The 13,455-nt window shown below is 38.0% G+C and overlaps 1 protein-coding gene and 1 non-coding gene across 2 annotated transcripts in view; both read left to right on the forward strand.

The window, feature by feature from the left end:
• Window positions 1–13,455, forward strand: part of CNTNAP5 (contactin associated protein family member 5) — a 959,167-nt gene that overhangs the window by 554,463 nt on the left and 391,249 nt on the right. The window lies entirely within an intron of this gene.
• Window positions 10,196–10,328, forward strand: LOC114495865. The gene has a single exon (XR_003684528.1). It is a non-coding gene; the product is annotated as a small nucleolar RNA SNORA51 (small nucleolar RNA).

Consider the following 13,455-nt stretch of genomic DNA (forward strand, 5'->3'; position numbering starts at 1 on the left):
AGAAATTCCTGATCTTTATCACTTAACTACTCCCCTGCTTCCCACTGCAAAGAAAACTTTACATGAATACAAAAAAACAAAGTTCCTCAGAGGTGCCTGAGTAAAGAGATGTTTTGTTTGGAAGGGAATATGGTTAGAATAGCTGCAGATGCCAGCAAACACAATTTACTTTTGTGTTATTTTGAGGAGAGTTGACTTGCTGGGCTCACTGAAAGTCTCAGTTTGATTTTTCCTTCTAGACAAGCCTCACAACCTGTGTGTGAGGGTGGTTCCATTATAATGTGAATGACTTCACCTACCAAAAAATATCACTCCATACCTTTATAAACATTGGTAGAAACTGAGTTCCTCTGGTTTTCTGGCACAAGCAAAAGGTCTCTGTGACCACTGGTCTAATTTTGTGAGTCCTTTCCTTAGAAAAATGACACTGGGGAAAGTCCTTAGAGATCATCCAGCTCTGGTTTTGCATGGAAGGAAATGGAAGTCTCACAGCGTGGAGCAGGGTCTCTGTTCCTGGAGGCTTTGCTGTTGCATTCTATGATGACCATTTTGCTTTTTTTTTTTCCCTAAAATTAAACAATTTGCTTATCTCAGTTGAGTGAATTGATGTGGATCATTTCATTAAATGTCTTTCAGCAAAAGCAGTTACTCTGTGTGTGTGTGTGTGTGTGTGTGTGAGAGAGAGAGAGAGAGAGTGAGTGTGTATGTTCATCCCATAATTTCTTCCCATTTACTTAACACTCATTCTTTTAAGGAAAGCATCTGCTAATCTCTCTGGTCAAGATTCTGACCTTGTTTCAGAGTTGGGGTTTTATAAACAGTGGGAGGGAAAAAAACATGTTGTATGACCTGTCATAAACAGACCCATGCTAAAACCTCCCACCCTGTGTGTGGGAGTTCGTTAAAAACAGTACTTTATAAAAAGAGATGACATTGCAGGATAATGCACATGTTTTGGTTCTTCTCTAAAAATAAAAACCATTACATTGGGTGCCAAAAAAGGGCAATGCCCACACAATCTGAGCTCCTAGCTCCAGAGTGAGAAATGCTACAATATGGTGTTCTCTCCTAACTCATTGGATGGGACCAAAATCAAAGCAAGGGCACTTCTGCTGTTTTTATTTATTATTTTTAGTCTACTTCATGTAGGAAAAGAAAATGTTATGTTTTATATAGCAGTTACTGAACGAATATCTCTCAATATTATTTCATTTAATTTTCACCATGGACCTGCAAAATCCTCAAAATGGTTCTTAGAGCTGGGCTTTTAAGAGCAGTAGTACCAGTATCGCTTGGCTACTTGTTAGATGTTGGGAACTGCCCTGCCTGGTTTCAGAAGCTATAACCCTTGCCAAGGCTAAGGCTAAGGAAACGACCTTGGACCATAAGCTACCAAGGAGACAAAAGCTTATCTCCCTGGCAGGAATGCCACTTCTGCTCCTTTTACTTCATCCATAACTGGCCCCCAATGCTTGGTCAGTTAGCCAATGACAGGTAAGATTCTCCAAAGTGGGGAATGATCTAAGATAGGCACAATCACGTGGGAGGCCCCCAAGGAAGGACTTTAGGGGCTACAGCAAAAGGGGGTAATGGACCCTCGTCCCTCAGCTTTGACATAGCCTGAGTCCTCATTCTGTCTGTGAGAAATCTCCTAATCTCTTGGCTGCCTTACTTCCCTTGCTCTACCTAAGCCTGAAACAATGACAGAGGGTGGTGTGGCCCTGTGCTGGAAAGGGTGGGTCCCCAGACAATCAGGCCTAAGAAAGAATATGTAAAATCCTGTGAAACCTGCTTTGTTTAGAATGCTCTCAATTAAAAGATAAGGGTCCAAGCAAGAAGTAAGTTTGTTCCTCAAAGTTTTACAGCTCTTTAGCTATGACCCTGACTCAAAATAGGCCCTCAGAGTTCTTTGTTATCTATTGTTTGATCCTTACTGCCTGACAATGATTAATGAGCTTTATCTGTATTTCTGTGCAAATGAACCCAATAAAAGCCCATTGAGGAACAGGTTCTCGGCCCTTCTCCTTAGAGAGATCCGCCAGCTTTCCTCCCCAAGAAGATAATGTCTTTGTAGACTTATTGTCATCCGTGGCAGCCAGGGGGGCCCTGCGAGCAGAGCCCCCCCACAGTTAGAAATGCATATTCTCATGCCTGGCACATACCTGCTGGGTCAGAACCTTGGGGAAAGGTTGCCATCTGAGTTTTAATAAGTTTCCAGGTGAATCTGATGCACACTCAGATTTGAAAATCATTGGTTTGCTCCGTTCTTGTTATGTGAACATCTTGTCAAGACAGTGATGTTCACGGAAGTTCAGTAAGCTCCTAAGGTTACATGGCTAGTGTTTGGTGGCATCAGTCCGGATTCATCCAGAATTTGCTGATTTCTCTGCCCATATAAATGTGGATGGCCTATTGACTAAAGGCCAGAGAGAGAGGAGAGATGGCTTGGGTAGCCAGAACAGGTTAAGGGAGTATCAGAGAGAGTGAGATTTAAGAGAAACTGGAGGATTGAGCTTGGTTTAGGAAGGTCAAGCAGGGGATTCCATGTGGGTAGAGAGCATCAGGCTGGGCCTGAGAAGAGTTATGGTGCTGGGCATCTGTGTATCTGGATGGGAAAGGCTGCACTGACTGCAGAGGGTAAAAAAATGTTTAAAGTCAAGGCTATAGTGAACTTGGCAGCACATAGCAGTTTGCAATCTGAGGAGCACACTATACTAATAGTCAATGCTGAAATCAGGGATATCAAACTCATTTTTACCATGGGCCACATCAGCCTTGTGGTTGCCTTCAAAGACCCAAAATAATTTTAGGACTGTATAAATGTAACTACTCCTTAACTGTTAAGGAGTTGAAATTACATTCAACCCTTTGAAGGCAACCATGAGGCTGATGTGGCCCCCGGTGAAAATGAGTTTGACACCCCTGGCTTAAATAATGCTTCCTGTGTGCCAGGCCATCTTGTAAGTGTGTGTGTGTGTATGTGTGTGTGTGTGTGTGTGTGAGAGAGAGAGAGTGAGAGAGACATATATGCTCACCACAACCATGTGAAGTAAGTAATGTTTCTAACTCCATTTAATAGAATGAAATGATTTAAGCACATGGTGGCACCAAGTAACTTGTGCAAGGATACACAGCGAATACTTAGCCAAGCCTGGTTAAAAACCATGGAGTCTCGTTGAAGAAATTATTCCTGGCTTTTCACTGTACTACTTCTAACTTTGCAGTTAGATGATATCCTACACGGTCCACCAGGATTGAAAAGCAGAAAACAATGTGTTTTGATATTTCGTTCAAATCATGAAGCAGGTTTTATTAGCACAAGAGGAGAAGGGACATAGGTCACAGTTTATGGACCACCACAGATGCCAGAGGCAATATCATCCATGTGGCTCATTTTCACAACCTGTGACAAGCCCACTGAGAGAGACTCAGAAAGAACCAAAGACTCCACCAAGATATTTATCCTAACCTGTGTCTTTGGCCTGATTAGGGAATAGAGGAGTCTGGGAATTAGCTTGGACAGACTATCTTGATGAGAAAGATTCTGAACTGATTTTGTAAGGATCTTCCATCTAAGCTTCCCAGTGAAAGTACTGATTTATTTGCTTCTTGAATGAGGAATACTCCTCACCAACTACCCCTTACCTCTTCAAATGTCAGTGTGGAATAGGAGCTTTGGAGACAGTTGAAACCTGGATTTGATCTGAGTAAGTAACCCTAAATAAATGCATAGGCATTCTGTAACTAAGCTCATCTCTCTCATCACTATGAAATGCTACTTCTCTACCTGTATATAAAGAGGGATACCAAGATACCTTTGACATGGAAAACACAGAATGCCCACAAAGCCAAGGATGGCACTTCATTCTGTCCAGAGAGAGATGGTAGGACTCATCCCCAACAACTGGTAATCTGAAATACTGATGCTGTAAACAAAGCCAGAAAATTGAATTGGGTGAATTATCACAAGCACCTCAGAAGATGAAGGTTAAATCCCAAGAGTTATAGATTGAGGCTGAAGTAAGATGTGCATGTTCAGACAGAAGTAAAAAAATGTGTATCAAATCAGCATTTTTTGGATCATCTGTCCCAAGAAAAACTAACTATAGAATTAGGATGGTTTAGACAACATAGAAGCTAAGGAAAATGTTTGATCTGGATCAAAACATGAAAAAAATATTTTAGATCCTCAAGACACTTATACTTAACTCTGTAGAATATATTTCTAGATTAATAAACAGAATAAAGAGGTTCTTCTTTATTACTCCTTTCACAAAATCAATATCTCAATAAAACCTTCATCTTCCTTACTGATAAGGTCCTTTGATCTGTTTTTCACATTTTTCAAAAAGCCTTTTTTTGTGTGGCCAGTGTCACATTTGGTTTTTCTCATCTCCATTGATGTTCACTGATTCAGATGCTGAGGCAAAGTATCTGTGGCCTTTTAATATTGTTCTGCTCTAGTCTAAAAGAATTCATGGGTGATCCATAAGTAATCATCATTTATAGACATACCTGGAAGAGAAAAAGAGCTTAATCTGTTTTGTGTTGGGGGAAAAAGTAAGACTGACCTGTGATAATATGTGCTCACCTAGACTGGAATTCTAAATGCTTAGCTAGACCCTACTGCTCCCTGTACGAGATGTGTGGTTAGCAGAACAATATACCATTCACGCTCACTCTCAAATACCCAAAGGGGATATTGGCCTCCCTTGCTGGCAGATCAGGAAACCAACTATAACATAAGTTTAATAATTTACCTCAAAAACAGAATCAAACTCAAAATTTAAAGTGATAAATCCCCTAATGTGTACATTTTAGCACAAAATTAGACACACTTCATGCCTCAGTTCTCTCAGTGGTCACATGGGGAAAACTGCCTTCATCCTGGTGGGTATTTAACAAGAACAAGGTGCTGTTATCACTCTTTCTCTTGAGGTTATAGCAAGGACTGACTGAGAACAGGAGAATGAGAGTTCTGAAAGTTAGAAGCAGAAGGGATGGGAATGGATCAGGCTCCAAATATCTCAGCCAGCCAGACTCTAGAAAAACACACACAGGCAGAAAAGGATGACACTTTCTGAATAATTTATCCACATGAATTTTATGTGTTTAATACATTTTTAAAAGATTTTATTTATTTATTTTTAGAGAGGGACGGGAGGGAGAAAGAGAGAGAGAGAGAAACATCAATGTGCGGTTGCTGGGGGCCGTGGCCTGCAACCCAGGCATGTACCATGACTGGGAATTGAACCTGCGATGCTTTGGTTTGCAGCCCGCGCTTAATCCACTGAGCTACACCAGCCAGGGCTGTTTAACACATTTTTATATTTTTATATTATTTTATGTTTTGGAATGTGATTGATATTTTCATTTGCTTTAAATTACAAATTTGAAAGTTTTCCTTCAGGTTTAGCTTCATCTTAAAAAGATCACTTCAACATGATTTATTAGGCTAACCATAGGGCTTTTCTATCCTAAAACTAGGATATACTGGGGACCAAGCAGCGGCTGTCTCAAGACCTGGAAAAGGCAAAGGGAGACCAACAAACCTAGAGGAGGTGGCTATGCGAGACCACTTTAACATATCAAACTTCAGTCTTGAAACTTGATCATCAAGAACAACATTAACTTTATTATGAATGATTTTATCATCACCATCCTTCCTACTTTTACCCATGCTAAAAAAACACAGTTTTTAATAAGTTTTTTTTTCAATTGAAGTTTGATATACAGTATATATTGGCTTCAGGTGTACAACCCAGTGAGTAGACATTTATATAACTTACAAAGTGATCACTATGATAAATCTATCCCCACCTGGCACCATGAATAGTTATTATAATATTATTTATTATATTTCTTATCCTGTACTTTACATCCCCATGACTATTCTGTAATTACCAATGTGTGCTTCTTAATTCCTCCACCTTTTTCACTTAGTCCCCCAACCCACCTGCCCTCTGGCAATCATCAAACTGTTCTTTGTATCTGTGAGTCATTCCTGTTTTGTTTGTTTATCTTATTCTTTAGATTCTTCATATAAGTGAAATTATGTGGTTTTGTGTTTCTTCATCTGACTTCTCCAATCAAAAGACGCTGGAGAGCTGAATGGTTAAAAAAATTAAGACCTTTACATATGTTGTCTGTAAGAGACTCACTTTAGATCCAAAGATACACCAACTGAAAGTAAAGGGTTGGAAAAAGATATTTCATAAAAATGGAAACAAATAAACAAAAATAATTGAATATAGCAATACTTATAACAGACAAAACAGACTTTAAAACAAAGGCTATAACAAGAGACAAAGAAGGATCCAGCAATTTCGCTTCTGAGTACTTATCTAAAGAAACCCAAAACACTAATTCAAAAAGAGATACACATCCCTATGTTTACTGTAGCATTATTTACAATAGCCAAGATAAGGGAGCCACCCAAGAGCCCATCAATAGATTAATGGATAATGAAAAATATTATTTTCACTGTAATTATTCAGTCAGCAGCTCTTCCTGATTTAAATAAAATAATCATCATCATCATCACCATCCCAGATGTGCTTCTTACACAACTCAAGGTTTATAGATTAAACTGAATAATTTTATTGAGAATTACAGAAGGTTATACTTTGAAATGAAACCTATATGCCTCTATATCAGCATTTATGCATGCATGTAGGTGTTTATATACTCACACACAAAGCACACATGACATGACATCCAGTGGTCCCGATGCCCCTCCTTTTCCTCTTGCTGCCAGACAGCCTGTGCTCTGCTGGTCTTCATGAAACTCAACCACTCACTCAATAGCTCTTTTCTGAGGACCAGCATATTTTTTTTTTTTGTCCTGGGCCTAGGAGAGAGCAAAATAGACAGTCACTGATTTTTCCAGGCTCTGGTCTTTCTCATGTTCTTGGATTCCAGAGCTATCTTTTACTATTATGGGGCATTGATTTATTTATTTATTTGTTCCTTTATTTATTCTTTCATCTGTCCCTTGTATTTGGACCATCTCTGTGTGTCAGGTGCTGGGTAGGAGCTGAGGATATAGTTGGGTGCTGAACACCGTAGACTATCTCAGATTTCAGAAAGCTCAGTTGAGGGACACAGATTTTGACCAAATAATGATGGAAGTAAACATATAAGTTCCTGAATTTTGGCATGAATAAAATAAACAGAGTACTAGAAGAAAATATGAGAGAAAGGCTGGATTATATGGACTTGGAACAGTATGGCAAAAAGGGGGATGTGGTCTCATTCTCTGCAAACAAACATAGGGGTTCTGTGGCCACTGCAATTTTGATCAATGAATGTCTCAGAAGATTGGACTTTCCAGTGTCTCCTACACTTCTGGCTGCTGAATCTGATCTCAGGCTCTTGCCTGTGCATCTTCTGCTGAACTCACTGTCTGGTGTGAGAGTGCAGGGGATAAGAATGAAAAATTCTACTTTCTTTAGTGGTAAGAGGCTTGCTACATGGGATTTTAACTAAAAACAAATTTCCACATTTTCCCAAAACACAAGTGTGCTGGGGATTATTCTGTCTGCCATTAATAACATCCCCTTGTTGATCCCCCTCCCTACCACCACTACCCCTTCAATGGATAAAGGGTTTATTCCTAGTAATGCATTCCTGATATTATATATATATATATATATATATATGTGTGTGTGTGTGTGTGTGTGTGTGTGTATACACATATGTCTCATATACACATATACATGTACATATGTATGTATGTATGTATGTATATGTGTATATGTACACATATACTTAGAAAAATACAAGGAGAAAAGTCCATGTCTATGAACCCAAAGCAAACACCAGTGTAAAGGTGGAAATGATATTTTAGCTGGCAGTTTGGTGAATTTAGAGACTTGGAAAGTGACAGCAGAAATGTGTATGTTAAAGATCATTTCAATTATTACACTTACTTATGTTAACTTTGGGATTTATGTGAGAAGATACACCTGGGGAAAATGAGATCACCTGATTGCCAGGGACTCAAGCAAATAGTATGGAGAATAATAGAAATAACTCCAATTTCCATGGATTGAAATAATTCCTCAACATCTGAGATATCTGAGAGGTAGAGGAAAACTGAGCCTTGACCAAGAGCAAGGCACATACCCATAGCTCTAAAACCCTGGGGTTCCATGATGGATTTTCTTTGAACCCACACTTGCAGAGTAGTGTAGGGACCCATATGAAGAGGTCCGAAGGATGAGCTCCTGACTACATTAAAATTTTCACTTGCAACTACTTTATTCTCCACATCACAGTGAATTCATAATACAACTTCTCTTGAAAGAATTATTTTAAATCTAAACGACTTTTTAGATAGGAAAATAAAATAGCTGAGAACTACTCTTATAGTAACAATTGCCTCATGACTCTTTCCCACTTTCTAAAATGTATATTTTATTGCAACTCTACTTATAGTGAAATTCAGAGTCTATACATGCATTTCACATGTTCTCTGGTGCATGATGGAGCCTGAGTCATTAAATGTGAGAATCCAAATCCCCCAGCTTCCCTTTTAAGGTCTCCCATGACCTCTTCCTTCCTATCCACCTTTAGTATCTGCCTTTGTCTCCTACTACATTAATTCATCATTCTGTCAACCTGCATTTGCTGATTTTCTGCTATGTTCCTATTTATATATGTGCATGTGTGTCTGTGCGTATGATAATATATGTGTATATATAGAATATATATATATACTTTTTTCTCTGTCTTCAAAAAGCTCAATATCAAGTTAGCCAGACAATAAACCAGACATTGTGCACAAAGAAGCTCATGGCATCATGTCACTGAGGGGCTTGAAGCTACATCTGAGCTGCATCTTGGCAGCAAACACAAATGGGAATAGTACTGGAAACTTATTTCCCAAATGTACTACAGCCTGCCCCACAGCAACCAGTCTCATTCATTGCTGCCTTCAAGCCCTTGCTGCTACTTTACTTTCTGAGTTCCCTTCCCAGTTGTTGTTTTTTTTTTTTTTTTTCTCAAATTCTGCCCATCTTTCAAGGGCCAGTTTGAATTCTCCCGACTCAGTGAAGTCTCCTGACTGCTGCTAATGTTCACAATTATCTTTCTTATTTACTCTGGCACTTTCCTTCTCTCTTTCATTTTGCTCCCAATCATGGCTGATACCTGCTTTGAATCTTCATTTTGCCCTCCCAGAGAAAGTTCTCAATACATTCACTTGAGAGAATTTTTTTTGCAATTATTTGTTGAATAATTTAAACCTTCAGAATATTTGCTCTTAGTAACTTGGATGAACTACATGTGAAGCTTGTGAAATGTAACACACTTCTTGGAGTTGGATACAGTACTGCTTCAAGATATGGAATGAACTTGAGAATCTTTAACAGTGTTGCACTTCCAAACTTTGTTGATTGCTGTCCAAGATTTGGGGATTAAAGCCCTTCACCTCTTTCTCATCTTGAAAACTTTCCAATGTTGTTCACACCAGTTAGCTCTCTATTTGATTGGCAAGAGTGCCTGAGAGGAGCAGCTGGTGCCAGCTGTCACCATTCACATGGTGTGAAGTGCTCCTTCTGTGAGCACCAGTGAGCAAGAGTCTGTTTGGTTAGCAAGAGAATCATAAAATTAGACAAGCAAACCACAGCAATGTTTTGGGCAATGTCATCTATAAATATTGCAGTGGAAGGAAGAATGTCAACACATTACTCTTATTATAATCTTGTTATATAAGAAAAACTGGGGTAGCTCAGGAAGAGAAAGTGTGTCTAAAGAGGAGGAAAGTCAAGAGAAGCACACAAAATCTCTTCAGTGGTTTTGAGAGGATGTCAGCAGTTTCCTGGTAAGAGCATCTCAGTGTTCACCCTGTAGATTCTGTGAGCTCTAAGCAGTTCCTGGAGACTAAATTGGGAAAACTTGTCATTATTGACCTACTAAGAGTGGAACAAAAAGTGTTACTGGTGAGTGGCAATATGTCTGTAAACATGTCAGCTATTCATTGGAAGGTGGAATAATTGAAGAAGAGTAAATGTCTCCCATGAGCCCAAACAGCAGCATTGGGATCATATATATCCATACTTTGTCACCAATATCTTTATACATTTTTTTCAAAAGTACATGGCAGAAACTGATACATCATTTGATTATGTCACATTTTCTAGTGTCTTCTAACAAAAAGAGCTACCTCCAGCTTTTTCCAAACACCATCTAAATCCTCTTTGTAAGCACTGTGTGGCTGTGTTCTTACACTGACAGTACAGGAAGAGAAGGCAGAGTAAACCCACCCAATATACACCTCAGCCCAGGCCCTTTGCCTGGTCTGTATTGTGAATGGGGGGACATGGAGTTGAAAAGAATAAAATACCTAAGAATAAACCTAACCAAGATTGTAAAAGAGAGATCTGTAATTAGAAAATCAAAAGACACTGAAGAAAGAAATTGAAGAAGTTATAAATAAGTGGAAGTACATACCCTGTTCATGGATAGGAAAAATTAACATCATTAAATTGTTCATACTACCCAAAGCAATTTACAGATTAAACACAATTCCTATCAAGATCCCAAGACATATTTCATCAAACTAGAACAAATATTTCAAAAATTTACGTGGAACCACTAATAGCCCCACATAGCAACAGTGATCCTGAGGAAAAACACATTTGGAGGAATCACACTTCTAATGTCAAGCTCTAATATAAGGACATAGTAAGCAAAATAACATGGTACTGGCATGAAAACAGACACAAAGATCAATGAAAGAGAATAGAGAGCCCATAAATTAAAGAATTAATATTCAACAGAGGAAGCAAGTATGTACAGTGGGCTAAAGATAGCCTATTCAATAAATGGTGTTGGGAAAATTGGATGGATACATGCAGAAAAATGAAACTAGGCTACCTTCTTACACCACACACAAGAATAAATTCAAAATGGATCAAAGACTTAAATGTTAGACCTGAAACCATAAAAATCCTAGAAGAAAATATAGGCAGCAAAATTTCAGACATTGTTCTTAGCAATTTTTTATCAGATATCTCTCCCCAAGCAAAGGAAACAAAGGACAAATAAACAAATGGGACTACATCAAACTAAAAGGTTTCTGCACAGTAAAGGAAATTATCGACCAAATAAAAGACAACCCACAGAATGGAAGAACATATTTACCAATGATATCTGATAAGGGAGTAATATCCAAAATTTACAAAGTGCTTATAAAACTCAACACCAAAAAGACAAACCTGAATAGACACTTCTACAAAGAGGATGTACAGATGGCCAATAGATATATGAAAAGATTCTTAATGTCACTAATCATCAGAGAAATGAAAATTAATACCATAATCAGATACAATCTTATAGTTCTCATAATGGCTATCATCAATCAATCAACAAACAAATGCCGGTGAGGATGTGGAGAAAGGGGGATCCTTTTGCACTGTTGAGGGGATGCAGCCTGGTGCAACCACGGTGGAAAGCAGTTTGGAAATATCTCAAAGATTAAGAATGGATCTGCCTTTTGACTCAGTGACCCCCTCCTGAAAATATATCGGAAGGAACCCATAACACTAATACAAAAGAATATAAGCACCCCATATGTTCACTACAGCATTATTTTCAATAGCCAAGATATGGAAGCAGCCCAAGTGTCCATCAATAGATGAGTCAATAAACAACTATGGGACATTTACATAATAGAATATGACTTGGCCATACAAAAAGAAGAAAATTTTACCTTTTGCAACAGTATGGATGGATCTGGAGAGCATTGTGTTAAGTGAAATAAGTCACTCAGAGAGACAAATACCATTTGATTTCACTCACATGTGGAATCTAATGAACAAGCTGAACTAACGAGAAAAGTGTGCACAGACTCATAGATGGAGAGCAGAATGACAGCTAGTGGTGGAGGGCAGAGATAGAGCAAAAAAGGAAATGGACATGGACAACAGTGTGGTGATTGCTGGGGGGAGGGCATATAAGGGGACAAACTGGTAATGTAAAAACATACTATAAAGTAAATAAATTCTCTTTTTAAAAACTGAGTATACAAAAGGTGATTTTTTTTCATTCTCTGTGAGGTTATACCTTATATTTTGTGTACTATATGCTAACCAGAGTCACCTACTTTGGTAGGTTTCAGACAAGAGTCAGGTATTATGCTGGGCTTTCCCTCTGCTAATTCAGAGATGTGAGAACAATATTAAAATGTTTAAAATGACCTATTTCCATTTTACAAACAAAAGAACTGTATGTGTGGGTGTTAAATCAGTTGTCCAATGTTATATAGTTGGCAAATATTTGTTATGAGAAGTTAATGGGGCCCCAAACAACTTGGGAATAAAAGAAAAATATTGGTCTTTCAAAGTTAAACTCAACATCTATTAGACCTTAATGAATAATCTTGAAGATACACACAGTGTCTATGCCAGGCTGGACTATGCCTGGATTAATGCTAGCATTTCTAAAGGAAGAATGTATAAAAAAAAAAATAAGTTGGTAAGAAACTAAATCATAAATAATGAAATCAAATGCTAAAGCTAATTGTAGCTGAAAAACCAAATTAAGACCTTTTTTAATTTCAGGCACTTAAAAATGAAGTCATTTCTCCAGTATAACATCACATGAAAAGAGATTGAAATGGCATTAAATGCACACCCTGCATTTCTTTACTCCTGTTGTCAGAGAGGAGGGTTACTGTGGGTCTGAATACTTCTTCCTAGGAATGGATGAAGCTTGTAACATTATAACATAAGTGTTTGCTTCCAGAAATAGAATACTAATTGGATTGGGCCAGCACTAATCACTGTGTAATGATAGAAATGATCTCCTTTATGCTGCCTGACACCCAGTAACTAGCAGCTATTGAAAATTCGAAAAGTGGATATTTTGGCTAAGAAAGTCATAATTTCTTTTTATTTTATTTTATTTTATTTTATTTTATTTTATTTTATTTTATTTTATTTATTTTAATAAATTTAGAGTTAGTCATGTGGCTAGAGACTATCCTCTTAGACAATTCAGGAGCATACACTCTGCTTTGGCCAGTCTTCATGGAGTTAACATATTTCTCCTAACCAATATGGGACTGTTTCTGGGGTAATTCTTAAGATTAGGTTTGGGTCTCAGAATGACAACCTGGTAAGGAAATATAATACTACTCCTAGCAGCCCAGGTTGTGGATGACCTTGGTCTCTACCTTTCGTAGTACTCCTTCCCCAAACACATTCACATCAGAAAAGAAAGGCTGATCATTGTTTGTCTTAATTTCTTTGAATATCCTGACAGACAAGGATTTAACTGTTACTAGTTTAAAACGTCAGAAACGTTATATTACTTAAGAAGATAACTTTATTACTTCCAAGTATTCTTTTGCTCTGTCTGTTGACCACTTCAAAGTGACCTTGTACATAGACTTATTTTGAGCAAATGTGTACTTATAATCTAATTATACACTATCAATAAGACTTTGGT

Source organism: Phyllostomus discolor, chromosome 4 (genome assembly GCF_004126475.2).
Source record: "Phyllostomus discolor isolate MPI-MPIP mPhyDis1 chromosome 4, mPhyDis1.pri.v3, whole genome shotgun sequence".
Taxonomy (NCBI): Eukaryota; Metazoa; Chordata; class Mammalia; order Chiroptera; family Phyllostomidae; genus Phyllostomus; species Phyllostomus discolor.